This window comes from Magallana gigas, chromosome 4, assembly GCF_963853765.1.
Source record: "Magallana gigas chromosome 4, xbMagGiga1.1, whole genome shotgun sequence".
In the NCBI taxonomy this organism is placed as follows: domain Eukaryota; kingdom Metazoa; phylum Mollusca; class Bivalvia; order Ostreida; family Ostreidae; genus Magallana; species Magallana gigas.
This window is the reverse complement of record NC_088856.1, coordinates 42,694,105-42,710,831: the sequence shown is the minus strand read 5'-3', so window position 1 is coordinate 42,710,831 and position 16,727 is coordinate 42,694,105. Positions and strand designations below refer to the sequence as shown.

The following is a 16,727-nucleotide window of genomic DNA, read 5'->3' as shown; positions in this document are numbered from 1 at the left end:
TTTCTAGGCAAATGATTTTTAGAAAAAGATTTTTAAATATTTTTTTCTATATATTCCTATATAAAAATTTGCCCCACCCCCTGTTGTGACCTCATTTGAACAAACTTGAAAGTACCCTACCTGAGGATGCTTTCACACAATAGCTAATGTTATTAATCTATACCAACGCAAGAATGCTACTACTTAACACTATCCATTTTTATACGGACGTCAATATTTTTCTCAATGGGAATACATTTTTTTTTAAATTAGCATGATCTTACATGTATTACTAGGCAGTTTACAATTATATTTCTGCATCAAAACCAATTTTATCCCACATTATAAACCTTGCATCTGATTTTTCAGAGAGAGAGAAAGAGAGAGTATATAACACACAAAAACACTATATCGGAAACATTTTTCTCTCTCAGTTTAGGGGTGTATTCTGATTAGACCAGAAGCATGTTCATCAGAGCTCAAACATTCTCTATATACCCGCAGCACAAGTTTTGGCGAGCGCTCACTCCTCCACGGTCCCTAATCCTTACCTCTATCTTTTTAGAGGTCCGTCTTTGAGAGCTCTGTTTTGTATTTTCCTTTAATTTGAAGTTTTAATTTTAAACACTGTTCGTTATCACCGCATGTCATATATACAAAATGTATACAACTTGTGTTTCTTGCATATTACCAGAAACTTCAGTAGATAGTATAGATCTCATGAAAAATGATCAAAACCATGTGGCGGGGGCGGGGGGGGGGGGTATTGAATTTAGGTTATAGTGTTATTATTTTTAATTTTGGATCTATTAAAGACTCTTTGGAAATTATCAAATAGATTATAAAAATATAAAACATCTAATTCTAAACTGCATTTCGTTTATCTTGGTTTTTTTTATTTTGTAACTATCAAAGAACGCTAAACTATTTTCGGAATCGTGATTACTTATAATAACTCCAAAAATGAATATACAAAAACCAGCAGGCTCTAGTCGAAGTTATCGAAAAAGGTCAGTACAGAGAGGAGAGAGGGTCAGGGGGAGGATGCACTTATAGCTAGTTCTTTTCCTTTGTTACCAAAACATAATCTTCTGATGACGTTTAAGAACTTTACGGTCACTCAACCCAACACTTGATAGATGTAGAGGCCAACATTTTATGACTTTGTCAGCCACTAATTGTATCAATCGGTGAGGAAAAGCATCATAAATTGATTTGGGTCATCTCTCAAGGTCTCAAGGACATTTTTATAGACCAATGGGACTGTTACAATGTACGATGTTTGATTCTTTAACTGCTAATAATGTGAACTTTATGATACTCTAATATAAGAGCCATTTCCTTTTCCCATCCCGTCGGTATACTTTCGTGTATATGTACTTAATATAAATAACTTTAAACATGTAGTTATTTTTCATATTTTGATGAACTAAAAAAATCGTTTTTTTCAACGATCCAGTCAGAAACAAAGGTATATTTTATGTTTTTTTTTTCAAGATAACATGATTTATGTACAAAGAAGGGATATGTGGTGTATAAATAGAAATATTTTTCATTGAATATTGATAAAATTCAAATCGTCTCTCAAGGCAACAAGCTAAAATAACATATCTAAATTTGTAAATTATTAGATACAATACTTAGTACTTTAGAGAGATACTACATACATTAAACATATCTAAATACTGTTAAATCCTCTTTGTGCATATGATATATTACTTGTATGTACCTGTGTAAATCCACTATCCCCCCCCCCTCCCCCCCCCCCCCCCCCCCCCCACTATTTTCTGCTTAAAAAGCTCACTGTCATTCTCATTAGTTTTACGAGTATAGCGTGGGAAAAAAGTATCCAATTATCCATATGTTATGAATTCAAATGGTTTCTTCAAAAGCTCACGTCCACCCGCTCGACACTCAATGTTGGGTGTATAAATTCCCTGTAAATATTTACTACATGCAAAACACAGCTTTTGTCTTCAATAACTGTGTTTCGTTTTTTACTATTCACTTTGTGTTGTCTATTCTGTCTGTGCAGAGTTTGCTTTACTCAAAACTCTCGGAAAAACAAGCTCAGTTTTAGCTCACCTGAGCCAAAGGCTCAAGTGAGCTTTTCTGATCACAATTTGTCCGTTGTCTGTCGTTGTCGTCGTTGTCGGCGTTGCCGTCGTTGTAAACTTTTCACATTTTCATCTTCTTCTAAAGAACCACTGGGCAGATTTCGACCAAATTTGGCACAAAGCACCCCTAGGTAAAGGGGATTCAAGTTTGTACAAATGAAGGGCCACGCCCTCTTTAAAGAGGAGATAATTGAGAATTATTGAAAATTTGTTGGTATTTTACAAAAAATCTTCTTCTCAAAAACTATTCGGACTGAACAGCTTAAACTTATGTGGAGGCATCCTCAGGTAGTGTAGATTCAAGTTTGTTCAAATCATGGTCCCCGGGGATAGGGAGGGGCCACAAGAGGGGTATCAAGTTTTACATAGGAATATATAGAAAAAATCTTTAAAAATCTTCTTCTCAAAAGCAATTGGGCCAGAAAAGCTCAAATTAAAACGGTAGCATCCTCAGATAGTGTAGATTCAAGTTTGTTCAAATCATGGTCCCCAGGGGTATGGTGAGGCCACAATGGGTGAATGGATTTTTACATAGGAATATATAGAGAAAATCTTTAGAAATCTTCATCTCAAAAACTATAAGGCCAGAAAAGCTCAAATTAAAGTGGATGCATCCTCAGGTAGTGTAGATTCAATTTTGTTCAAATCATAGTCCCTGGTGGTTTGGCGAGGCCACAATGGGGGAATGGATTTTTACAAAGGAATATATAGAGAAAATCTTTAAAAATCTTCATCTCAAAAACTATTAGGCCAGAAAAGCTCAAATTAAAGTGGATGCATCCTCAGGTAGTGTAGATTCAATTTTGTTCAAATCATAGTCCCTGGTGGTATGGTGGGGCCACAATGGGGGAATGGATTTTTACATAGGAATATATAGAGAAAATCTTTATCAATCTTTTCTCAAAACCTATTAGGCCAGAAAAGCTCAAATTAAAATGGAAGCATCCTCAGGTAATGTAGATTAAAGTTTGTTCTAATCTTGGTCCCTGGTGGTATGGTGTGGCCACAATAGGGGGGGGGGGCAATTTTTACATAGGAATATATAGAGAACATCTTTAAAAATCTTCTCAAAAACTATTCGGCCAGGAAAGCTCAAATCAAAATGGAAGCATCTTAAGGTAGTGTAGATTCAAGTTTGTTCAAATCATAGTCCCTGGTGGTATGGTGAGGCCACAATGAGGGAATGGATTTTTACATAGGAATATATAGAGAAAATCTTTAAAAATCTTCTTCTCAAAAACAATTAGGCCGTAAAAAAAAGTTCAAATTTGAGTGCAAGCATCCTCAGATAGTGTAGATTCAAGTTTGTTCAAATCGTGGTCCCCGGGGGAAGGGGGAGGCCACAATGGGGGGGGGGGGGTCAAGTTTTATATATAGGAATATATAGAGAAAATCTTTTTAAAAAATTCTTTTAAAAACTATTAGGCCAAGAAAGCTCAAATTGGCGTGTAACCATCCTCAGATAATGTAGATTCAAGTTTGTTCAAATTATAGTCCCTGGGGGTAGGACGGGGCCACAATGGGGGATAAATTTTTATATATAGAGAAAATCTTTAAAAATCTTCTTGAAGTTCTCAAAACTATTAGGCCAGGAAAGCCCAAATTTGAATGGAAGCATCCCCAGATCATATAGATTTAAGTTTGTTTAAATAATAGTCCAGGAGTAGGGTGAGGCCACAATGGGGGATGAATTTTTTCATAGGAATATATGAAAAAAATCTTTTAAAAATATTTGGCCAGAAAAGCTTAAACTTGTGTAGAGGCATCCTCGGGTAGTGTAAATTAAAGTTTGCAAAATTATAGTCCCTAGTGATAGGGTGGGCCGTGATGGCGGTTTGAATTTTTACATAGAAATATATAGAGAAAATCTTTAAAAATATTCTGGGAAAGTTTTCGGTCCAAAACTCAGTACTTGGTGTGAAAGCACAGGTTTTGCAGATTTAAGTTTGATGAAACCACGAATCCCTAGAGAAAAGTTGGGCCACGATATGGGGGGGGGGGGGATATATAGGAATAGAGGAAAATCTTCTTACAGGTACAACAACAAAAGGGACTTGGTATTTACCAAAAAAAAGAGGTGGAAAAAAATTGGCAGATTTTCATTTTTTTTTCAGCAAGATCTACTGTACTAGGTTGTCAATATATTTTGATACTGTAATGCTAATTTGATCAGAATTAAGGCAATCGTTGCTTATTTGAGTGATGTGGCCCCTGGGCCTCTTGTTTTGTATTTATATTGTATTGTGTTTATTCTTTTTCATATTTTTTTGCATGTTATATTATTACACATGTATATACATCCTATACATGTACTACATTTATTTTCGTTTCTGCTACATTTATTTTCGTTTTCTATGTCTTGTTTTCCATTTTTTGTATTATATGTTATATGCTTTTTGAACATTTTCTCTGTCATTCTAATAACTTTACGCACACTCCAGATTTTGCAATTTATTTAGAAGCAAATATTTCTTTCGGTTGCAGTCCGTTAGGTAATAGGTAACTCAGTCGAGCAGTATCGAGCTGCAATCGGCTTGTTTTATTTTACTTGTAGAGGTGTATCCAAAGTTTATTTATTTCTGATACTAATTTACTTTTATATGGCAACAACAACCTACCTTTACATATCAACAAAAGCATTTTTGCTTCTGTACAAAAGTTTATAGACGAATCCTTGAGATTTAAATAATATTTCTTTGTGTGTATCATTATTATATTTTCTTTTGTTCTATATTCATATGCATGACAACTATTGTTATATCTAAGGAGAGGAACTTGTAAGTTGTTAGAACTTGTTTCTGATCCTTTTGTTTAGTCAATAAAATATGTTCAGACAGGAAACATTGTTGAACTTCGATGCATGGACCTTTGAATTTTTAAATATTTCATGTTAAAGGAAGATAATTTCAACGAAATAATAGACAGTATTTAGTACACTTATTTTTCTATGTTTTATCATTTTATTGTGCACTTAAACATCGGACGAGTTGTTCTACAGTCACCTGCCTGTTATCTAAAGACTTGTTTGTAATGTTTAATTGTACTCCTATTAGATATTTTATTAAAGGGTTGGCGATAATGTTCTTAAAGTATAAAATTTTTAAATCTCTCTGTTTATTTATTTATTTATTTATTTTTTTATTTATTTATTTATTTGTGTCGCTTTAGATTTTCGAGAATAAACGTTTTTGTAACGTTTGAAATATTCCACTTTCGTCAATCCAATTATAAACGATTCGTTCTTTGATACAGATTTACATAAAGTTCTGATAAAATTTAAACAATACTCTTATAAAAAGGTTTTTAACAAGTTTTTCCTTTTAAAGTAGCGTTATACACTTTGGACTCGTATAAGGCTGTTTCAAATGTAAACATCTCTATAAATAATCTATTTTTTTTTTCTCGTTATTAATTATTTTAATTTGCAACAGCTATGGGGTTTTGGATAGACTTTAAATGTACCTTCCCAATTTTATAAGAGAGATAACTCTCCATGTACAAACGGCCATATTAAAAATTATTTCAAACTTTTTTTCCCCTTCTTGACAATTTAGCATTTTTACCTTTGTTCTATCTGTCATTTCGGAAAGAAATGTGGATTTATTAGAATGCTGTTCGCACAATTTGCGCTCCAAAACGACGATCATATAATAAACGTGAAACCCAAATTTTATTTTTTTTAATAATGAAAAGCAAGGAGTGGATGACCCGAGAAGTCAACATGTACAATATAGGTCCAGCTTTAGGCCCCGGGCCCTTCTTATTTTATTTACCGTATATTAATGGTGAGACACTGAGGGATATGTGTATCAATTCCTTGAGAGTACACAGATACAATTTGAATTGTTACTAAAGAAATGGTAGTAGATAGCTAAAAAATATCCAAAAAAACATATAAGGATCTTATGGTTAATTTGTTGATCATCCCACATTTGTACATGACAAATGTATCTGTCATCCATTGTTCTTAAACTTGATATAGACTGATTTCTTTTTTTCAAAAACAAGGAATAACCCTTCCTTGTGAATTCAACCAGCTGAGCGTCAACTTTTTATGTAACATATTATTGATCAGCAATCTTCGACAATTATGAGAAAATATCTCCTTTTTACATGGTAATTGGTAGTTTTCTAGAAAGGAAATCAATGGTATGAATGTGGACTAAGGAACTCTGTGCAATATTCACATCTTTGAGGCGGTTGATAAGCATAGATATGAGTTCGTTGGTATTATTGAGTTTCGATTTTTTGCTAGGAGTTTTATGTGAATCATGAAGAAATCAAAGTATTCATAGTACAGATAGGCTCATTTCTCGTATGGACGTCGTAAGGTATTTTCATTGATTGATTGGGGGTGGGGCGAAAAGAGTTAAATTGAACCAGATTTGACCTAGAAAATAAGATATCAAATTGTAGAACATCGTAAATATTAAGTTAAATTTATGTTGTCACTTAGATTAACGCAAATCATGAAACAAAAGCAGAGTTGAACTTGATAATGTTTATTGTTCATTTACGTTTGACGACATAAAATGTGTTTCAATACATGAACTCAAGTTAATACAACTTTATTCATCAATGCACATTTAACACTGTGCCGGATAATTATGCTAGTGCCAAGGTGGCATTTTTGCACCCGTTTAAGCTGCATATATTGAAAAAATGCAAATATGCCATATGATAGACCATTGCTTAAAGAGTTAACAACCACCTTTGTTATCATTGTATCTCACCTGTCAGGTGAGATATTTACCTTTCAAAAATAAATTCCTATAGGAAAATAATTTTCCCACAGGAAAAACAATATTCCGATAGGTAATTTGAAATTTCTTATCGGAATACAAGAACTTCCTATAGGAATTTCAATTCCGATAGGATTTGATAAAAACCGATAGGAAACTTAATACCCGATATGAAAACTACATGTCTGAATCAAATTCCTACAGAAAATACCATTCTCCTACAGGAAATATAATTCCTATAGGACTTTTAAAAAATCCTATAGGATTGTCAATATTTCCTGTAGGAGAATCAATTCTCCAATGGGAATTATTATTTCTGATGGGATATTAATTTTTAAAGGCAAATATCTCACCTGTCAGGTGAAATACACTAAAAACGAAAGTGGTTATATAATCTCTAGGCAATGGTCTATCATTTGGTATATATGGATTTTTCCGAAACTGCATCTTAAGCGGGTGCAAAAATGCCACCTTGGCACTGGCATAATCATCCGGCACAGTGTTATTTTTAATTCTTAATTTGCATGCATCATTTGCGCCAGCACCAACTGTGTCAACATAAAATTGATTTAATTCATCAGTCTATGTTTTGTTTTTATATCGGTTTTCAAAAACATTCGAAAACGGGTTTCCGTGATTCCTGTAATATGTTTGAAAACGTGTTCATGATATGATATCCACTGTTTTTGCGGACTAATAAGATTCATTGAGCGATTATAAATTAACTGAATTTATAAGCATGCTGATACATACATGCATTTATATTGATACTCTGAATGTAATACATCGTCAGAGGGTCAGATATTTAACACCGCCACTGAAAATAACTGCTTAACAAGCTTAATCTCGCGGCAATTTTTACTCTAAGTTCTTCTAAATCATATGTAAACAACCTATTCTTGCGCTCAGCAGCTCTCCATTAAAAGTAATTAGATTATAACAAAAAAGAAAATTATAATGTGAAATTTAAATATACATCAGGTGTAAAGAAAGTGTTGTGGTTTCTATGCTAATGTTCAATAACACGTTAGGAGATGATCCCGCTTTTTTGCAACACTCTCTTTACACTTACTGAATTACAAGCAAATACATGCTAAGATTTCTTTTAAGTTTGAACTACATTTCTGTGCAGTTAACTATTTCAACAATTGTTAAGTCAACATCCGGTGCCGTGTAACAAAAAATACTGCTTACGCAATGAACCAGGCTAAAAATATTCCAAGTTTTTTTATCTGATGAATGTTTGATTTTTAGGGTGGAGGTAGATCGCGGAGAGGGAAGGGGTGCTGTCAAACTTTATGTCCACTGTTTAATTCATAAATTTATATCGATCGCGAGTTTCAAGGAAGGAGTGAAGGAATATTTCTATTTTATGTTTTTTAACAGACCACAATTATATAACGATAAATAAGCGGATGCGCGCGGCTGGTACTAGCTTACATGAAAGAGAGATCCATCCTTACATAGGCCGATTTCAATCTGTTTGAACCCCTTCATTGCATCATGCGGACCGTGTAGTGCTTAAAATAGACTCGTGCGGTTCCTCGATGGAACAGTCGGTTAAGTATAGTATTTGAAATCGATAACGAGCGACACGGAACCTTACCCGGAAATAATAGTTTGCATTAAAATTTGTTTTAATCATAGTTGGAACAATGTTTATTTTTCATTATACATGACCTTAGATCAAAGGCAATATTTGGACATAAAGTTTTGTGTTTGGATATAATCCTGTTATCACTGTTTATAGAGTATTTTACTTCAGACATATTCCTGTTTTATTAACAATCCATTATATTGGAGGTGAGGGTACTGAGTAAAAAAACACAATTTGTCATTCTACATTTTTGATTGTATGTTTACACTTTTGAATGTGGTTCTAGAAAAATCATAATGACATTTGAAGAGTTAAAATGATAACGTAAAAAACAGCTTTTGTGTATTACTTCCGGTCTTCATATGCTAATAAAATCTGAAAACGCTTTTGTCCTTTCTTGATATCACTCTTCTTAGAAAAGAGAGAGTTTGAGTCACATGAATTAACCCAAGTTTTTAAATCGCCCACCACTGAAAACGAAGATTGAAGCGGCAAAAATAAACCGGGTAAATAATAATTTTAGTGGATCCTTTTTCTTTTACTCACTTGTAATTCTGTTTTCTTTTATAATGACTTGTATTCATGTCATCTCCATAGCAACATATAGTCAACGTCCTGCATAAATAAATTAAAACAACAGCAGAGTGGGTTTTTAGTCACTTCAAAGTATTGCTCTTGAACCTTCCACTACCGGGTACTTTAATTTAGATAATGATACGGCAACCTACATCCCTTAAAAACATGATTCCCGTAACTTCTGAGGAAGAGAACAATATTTTAATGATTCCCCCATCCTTAATTGATGAGTTGCATTGATTTTGACAACAAATGCTTGGGAAATATTATTTGCGTGTTATTTATCCTTAACACGCTACAGGAAGTTGCATAAGTTCTATTGGGCAATCATTTAGATCAATGCATTGATTACTAATAAGATCAAAGAGTCCGGTTTATATATAATGCAACCTAATTAGAATTATTAAATTAATTCCTCCCTCTGCAATAAACTTTAGATGAAGTGAGGCCGTGTGATGGTGAGCGGCTCTACAAATTTAATCAAGGAATAAGAAATCATTCTTTGAGTATTTTGAGGTGATGAAATCAAATAAAGCACGAAGGGCTTTATGATAGATTTGATCACGCCCCGACCGAAATTATCACTTTATAATATTCAAAGAATGGTTCCTTATTACTCATATTAATGTAATTTCAAGCCATTGTACGATTAGATATTTAAAAATAAAAAAGCAAACCCCGCTGGCGACATTTGAAGTTATGGGTTATATAGTACAAAATCGATACGTAGTGTAACCACAGGCAAAGACACTGTACAATGTAAATAGTTTAGGTTCTCGAAAAAAAAATCCATAATGGCAAGTCTGATAATTTTTAAATTGCTGTTATCTTTTTTTGACAGATGAACATTTTCCGATATCACTGTTTCATGAATGAAAGATATATACTATATTACAAATGTTCTGTGTAACATCTTATTAGGTCTTATAAACAATCAGTTAAATTTTTTTAAAGCAATTTTCTTAATTTGACCTAAAAAGTGTGTAAAATAAAACGTTACTTATAAAACGTTATGAAAATATTTTTAAAAAATGCATTTACCGGTTTATCGAAATAATTAATAAAATTCAGTATAAATTTATAAATAGTTTCTTAGCATCGTAGTGCAGTGGGTTAGAGGTTTCTGTAAGTCATGAGTTCGAATCTCAATGGAGATTTTAAAATTTGTACCTTCAACAATTATTATAACGTATTTTTTGTTTATGTATTTTAATATTTAAAAATTCTAAACCGGTGAAAGTATTTCAATTATAATGTACTTTCATCCACATTAATATTAACAGATGTCCCACACAACCTATTAAAATCCATACAAATCAATAAAAACTCGTCTCTTGTAAAATGAAATAAGATTATTGTGAATGATTCCGGTATTTAAAATAAACAAAATAAAATAAACATTAATATTTCAAAGAGAATATTTATTAAAATTTGATAGTTTTTTATATGACCCTTGAACAGAAATATCACACAAGATGTATCAGTTTAAGTGGAAATGATTTACTACTGGTTCACAAACAACTTCAAAAATATTGATTTCCCTGGACTCATCGATCTTTTCCTTTGCATCTACACTCCTTAACATTGGGTATATTTCTCATGTATGAATCTGCAGAACACAACAGAAAGCAAAATAGACATCGTTAAGTAATGCGTTTTTTGCCACACATCCTTTTATCATGATTTTATCGGATTGAAAATCGTCGACAAACATTTCTCTTTCGTGTACTCTAAACTGCAAAATAAACACGTGGACTACATGAAACTCAAATATTGATAGCATTATTTAACACGTGACAGTATTTTTGTCAATCAGATTCTCCAATCCAGTGAATGAGGTGCAATGCATGACGGTCTACAACGTGTTTACGATTCAACAAACGCACGTGGTTTTTGTCTGTTTCATTCACAATATTTAATTGCTTGCAGGAATGTTTGTACATCTTGATTTTTACTTTAGAAGGTAAAAAGGGAAAGATTACGTACCAATAACTTTGTTCCATGCTCACATAAAAAAATACTGTTGTTTTAGTTGATCAATTGTTGCTTCAAAAAATGATCAGTATCAAACGACTGACAAACATACGCATACAAGTACAAACAGATTTTGATAAGAAAAAACTGCACAATTGTGTATTGGTGACTTTATCATTGTGCACTAGAGATAAATACAGGTAACTGTACATTTTTTACATACGTGAAAAGTCACGGTAGTAGAAATGCACAAATATACAAACGCAGGAGCGCAAGCTATGCAGCATGTAGTATTTTGTCCGTTAGGCATTCTGATGAATGTCCCTGAAGAAAATAGCAACGCTCATTCTACTAATGTTGTCCCAAATATGGGGTATCACGTGAAAAAACGGTACTCACTGCTTCTAATTCAATAGGACGTACCTCTCTTTTGAACATTGGCAATGGGGAATTTAAATAGGTTGATGTAAGTCCTCATATGCAATATTTTTAAATGTGAGCATAGAAATTGAAGTTCAGACATAATTGTCCATATTAATTTCATAAATTCTGAAAAATCATTCAAAATGAGTTTCCAAAGGTCAATTCAAATTGGTATATATTTTCAATACGCTTTGTATACACTGAAACTTGTAGTAACCCACAATGCCTCGCAACTCATTCACCTGATTGGTTTGTCGATAAAAGTAAACAGATGGCTAAGTTTGTATGCAAATTTATGCCGACGTCACAAAATATAGTGCTCTCGACCTGTCAAAGTACCGAAAGTTTTATGGATGCTCCATAATATTTCTACCAAAGCATATTCATGATGTAGTGTTCAAATATGTTATACCAATAACGTACAGTCATATCGTATGCCCCCTTTGTGGTAGAGCGGTTGTTGCCTAGTAACTGCCTATTGTTCTGTTTGTCAATCATTCTGTTGCTGTGCACTTTTTTCCTATATTTTTAAAGGAACAATTTCGAACCTTTGATCACATGAAAAAACCAAATTGTTTTCATTGCCCATATAAAATCTATACAAACTTGAAGTTGAAACTTGATTTTCATATGGAACGCTCTGTATGTCTCACATGTATGTAGGTTGGTTCATAATAGTGAGGTTTTAAAAAAAATATATCATATTCTGGTTATCTAATAACTGTAAAACTCCGCCCATGCTCATATGAAATATGAGGGGTTCTAATGCAAGTGACCACATTCTTATAGTGAATGCATTTAGATACAAAATGGCTATTGCGTAATATATTAAAGCACCATTCTAAATGAAATTACTGCTGTAGATGATAATAAAGCAGTATATATCATAACAAAGCAGTCTTATAATGATATAACCACAGTATATTATTGAAAAGCATTATTCTATAATAAATCTAACCACAAAAAGTTGCTATGGTGTTCCATAGTTTAACATATCGCACAGACAAGCCAAGAAATAAATATACACAATATAAGCCTCGGCCTTATGCATCGGGCTCTTCTGATTTTATTTACTGTACATGAATAGTAAGACCCTGAGGGATAAACATGTACGTACCATTTGCTTGATATTGCACAGATTCAAATTTTAAAGCTAAAATATTTTTAAAGAGAGATTGGGGAATATCTGTGTAATTTTAAAGCTCAAAGTTTTTGAATTATTCACTACTTAACAATGGGTAGTGTTATATTAATAGGTTTGTTTAATAGAATATTCTGGAGTGGTCAGTTATTCTTTCTAGAATATTCTTGAGTGTCCAGGTAATTAAGGTCTTCAGTTTCCAACGGAGGGCCTTATAGTTTTCGTACAGTTTTTTATTATTAAGGTTTTCCGTTTCCAACGGAAGACCTTATAGTTTTCTCACAGTTTCTTATTAAGGTCTGCCGTTTTCAACGGAAGACCTTATTGTTTTCGTACTGTTTATTTTTTTTTCCAAATTTTGTGCACGCGATTTCTCAAAAACTACTACACCGATCTCAACAATTTTTCCACAGATGATGGGACATTATCTGAATTTTTTTATGTTTTTGAATTTTTGTCGTCGTCACTTCCGGTCCGGATTTACGGTCGATTTGTAATTTTTTAAGACCAATTTTGTGCAGAGCTGATCTCAGAAACTATAAGAGATATGACTTTGAAGTTTTCAGGATAGGTAGAGCATGGTTTGAAGTTGTGCACTATTTAACTGCTTTGTACCAGTGGTGCTATTCCTTGGAGCTCTCTTAGACACGGAAATGGGGTACAAATTTCGAATCAAAATTTTCATATATTTTGATCAGTATGATTTTATCAGTTGATATTTTGTTAAGACATATAGAACAAAAGTAGTGGAGAATGAAAAGGTCTATCCAATAAAATCAAGAAAAAAGGGCTGGCCCCTTTAATTAGGACCAAGAGACTCGTAGAGTCTATTACGAATACCTTGAAAACGATAAATATTTTGTTATGCATTATAAAATCAAAGTTGTTGATCTCTACATTATCGGTTTGAAAAAGTCGTCGTCAGGCCCATGTTTGACGTAATTAGGGTTTTTATTCTTTATCTTCAAATTTGGGGGGGGGGGGTAATTTTGAAATTGTATATATTACATGGTATCATTTAAACTAAAAAAAATCGGACGGAAGACCTACTCGTTACTCGTAACGAGGTCGTATCTAGTTATTATTTTTTTTTTTCCACAAATTTTGTGCACGCGATTTCTCGGAAACTATCCAACCTATTTACACCATTTTTTGCACCGATAATAGGAAGTGATCTTAAAATATTTGGTTTCTAATATTTTTGCCGTCGTCACTTCCGGTAACGATTAATTGCTGATTTTGTCGCTTTTTCGACCCATTTTGTGCACGCTTCATCTCGAAAACTATCATAGATATGAATATGACATTTTCAGGATTGGTAGACCATAGTCTGAAGTTGTGCCTATTGTTTTTGTTTTATGCCATTGGCGCCGTTCTTAAGAGCTCACTTTGGCTCGAAAATTGGGTACGAATTTTGTTCCCCTTTTTTGTACACACGATTTCTCAAAGATGGCTCAATAGATTTTCTTGAAATTTTTAAGGAGTGATAGAAATAAATTATATCTCAAGTATCCAATTTCTAATTTTTTCCAAGTTCATTTCCTGTCGTCCGTTTCCTGTCCCGCGACAAAAAGCTTGTAACATTGAGATCTCAAAAATGATAAGAACTTGAGCTTTCAGACTTTGTAGGATTATAGAACTATAGTTGTACATGTCTTTAAATTATTTTTTTCTGTTCGTCATAACTTCCGGTCGGCACCGGAAGCACTTCAATTTTTTTTTATTTTGCATTTAATTTGTTTCATAAAAAATTGAAATATAAGTAATAATCCTTACATATGTCGTGTATCCGATGTTAGAAAAAGCAAAAAAAATGTACTTCCGGTGAGATATCTCAAATATCTCAGAAAGCGTTTTTAAATAAATGTTTTACCCACGAAATCTCAGAGAGTCAAGTGATAAATACATAAAACTTATATAGATAATAGAAATTCGATAGAAAATGCGTTTGATTGCTTTCATTTTGTCAACCGTCATTTCCGGTCCTCACCGGAAGGGTTAAAACAAATCCAGCTGTTTGAAAGTTTAACTGTTATTCTTTGACAATTTTAGTACAATTAATAAACAATAAAGTACAAGTGTCTAATGTTCAAGAAAAACTAAGTTTTTATTTTCACTGAGCATTTCCGTCTGTCCGTTTCCTATCAAGAGACAAAAAACAAAGGAATCCACTAGATCTCAAAAACGGTGATTACTTAAACAACCAAACTTTGTGGGATGACAGCCCTAAGTAGGTATCTATGTTTACATTTTTTTTTTAATTGTCGTCACTTCCGGTCGTCACCGGAAGCACTTAAAAATATGTTTTCCTTATTTTTGTTTTACATGGAATGAATACCGGTTTATCATTACATGATCTTACATATGTTAAATAAGCAAACATATTCTACTTCCGGTGAGTTATATCAAATATCTTAGGTACCTATCTTTTTTACAAATTTGATACCTGCAAGAATTTAGTCACTGTAAGTGATTAAGACACGAACATTTATGAATGATAGACAATTGATTGAAGATGTGTTTAATGGGTTTCTTTTTTCAACTGTCACTTCCGGTACTCACGAGAAGAGTTCATAGAATTCATGTTTTTAACAAGTTTAACCGATTGTTTTTGGTGTTTCATCTAGAATAATAACAGTGATGTACACTAGGCAAATGTTTTTAAAAAAAACCTAGCTTTTATTTTCATTAATCACTTCCGTTCGTCAGTTTCCGGTCTCGAGACAAAAAACCTAGTTTCACCAGGATCTTAGATTTGGCAGACAGTATCGATATTTCATTGTATCATATAACACAAAATCGGACGGAAACCTACTCGTTACTCATAACGAGATCTAGTTCATGTAACTTCTTGTACATATAATTTCTAGAATTTGCTAGATTTATATTTTAGTACAAATCACCTGTAAACATTGCTCATAGTAGACTCTCATTGGACTTGTGTTCGAAGACATTAAACAATTATCTACTTACTGGGACATTGTGATTTGAACTATTCGGCAGGTTGAAACGGACACTCTTTAGTTAGGGTTCTTATAGTGTAAGTTGTATTTTTATATTAATATATATAAATATATTAGTGTAAATAAATTATTACGTTTAAAATTTACTCTTTGTGATTGATCTTTGCTGGGTTATTCTGACCGATAATAGTAGTAGCGGAAAAATCATATTCAAAACATTTATGGCAGATCTGATACCGGTAGTTAATTTTTGATCATCCTGCCTTCTTACATGACAATTTCATCGGTTGTGCATTGTTTTATAACCTGAGATTGAAATTAATTAAGGACAATGTTATTACAAGTTGTCTCAAACCTTCATCCCTCATAGATTAATATCTTAATTTTGTTCCAACATATAAGGTGTAACAATTCCTTATGAATTCAGCCAGCTATGTGCAAACTGGTTAAGTATTATTGATCAGAAATCTTTGACAATTACAAAAAATATCTTCATTTCATATTTGGTAGTTTCTAGATAGGAAATCAATGTTATGAATGCGGACTAAGGTATTCTATGCAATATTCACAGCTTCGAAGCGGCTTATAAGCCTGGAAATGAGTTCTTTGGTACAATTAAATTTCGATTTTTTTGTGTGTGAATCGAGAAGAAACGAAGAATTGAAAGTGTACCAGGCTCATTTGTCACATGGTCGTCGGAAAGTATTTCATATTGGGGGACGAATTTCATCGATAAGGGAGGGGGTATATTAAACCATATTTGATCTTGAAAATAAGATATCAAATGGTATTATATCTTTAACAGAGCTCGATAGCTGTGTCCATTATTAGACTATATGGATCTCCTTTAAAAAAGAGTAAATGCAAAAATCTTTTAATATATTGAAATTTTAAATATAAGATATATGTGTTATTTTTCTTTATCAAGTAAAACTTATTGCTTAAAACATACTTTTTAATATTTTATTGTAGATCTTATGGTTAACTTGTTGATAACCCAGTTTCCTCAAAACAATTATTTAAATATTGTCACTTAGATGAAGACAATGATAGAAACAAAGCAAAGTTAAACTAAACCATATATGTATTTTGTATACGTTTGACGACATAAAATTTGTATTAAAAAACATACGAGTATTATTCAAGTTAATCTAGAGAAATTCATAAATATGTATTAGCGTCAATTGCGTCCCAAAAATGATTAATCTTTAAATA

At 32.7% G+C, this 16,727-nt stretch overlaps 1 protein-coding gene across 1 annotated transcript in view; it reads right to left on the bottom strand.

The window, feature by feature from the left end:
* The window catches only part of LOC105336881 (uncharacterized), a 133,930-nt gene that overhangs the window by 101,542 nt on the left and 15,661 nt on the right, over positions 1 to 16,727 (bottom strand). The window lies entirely within an intron of this gene.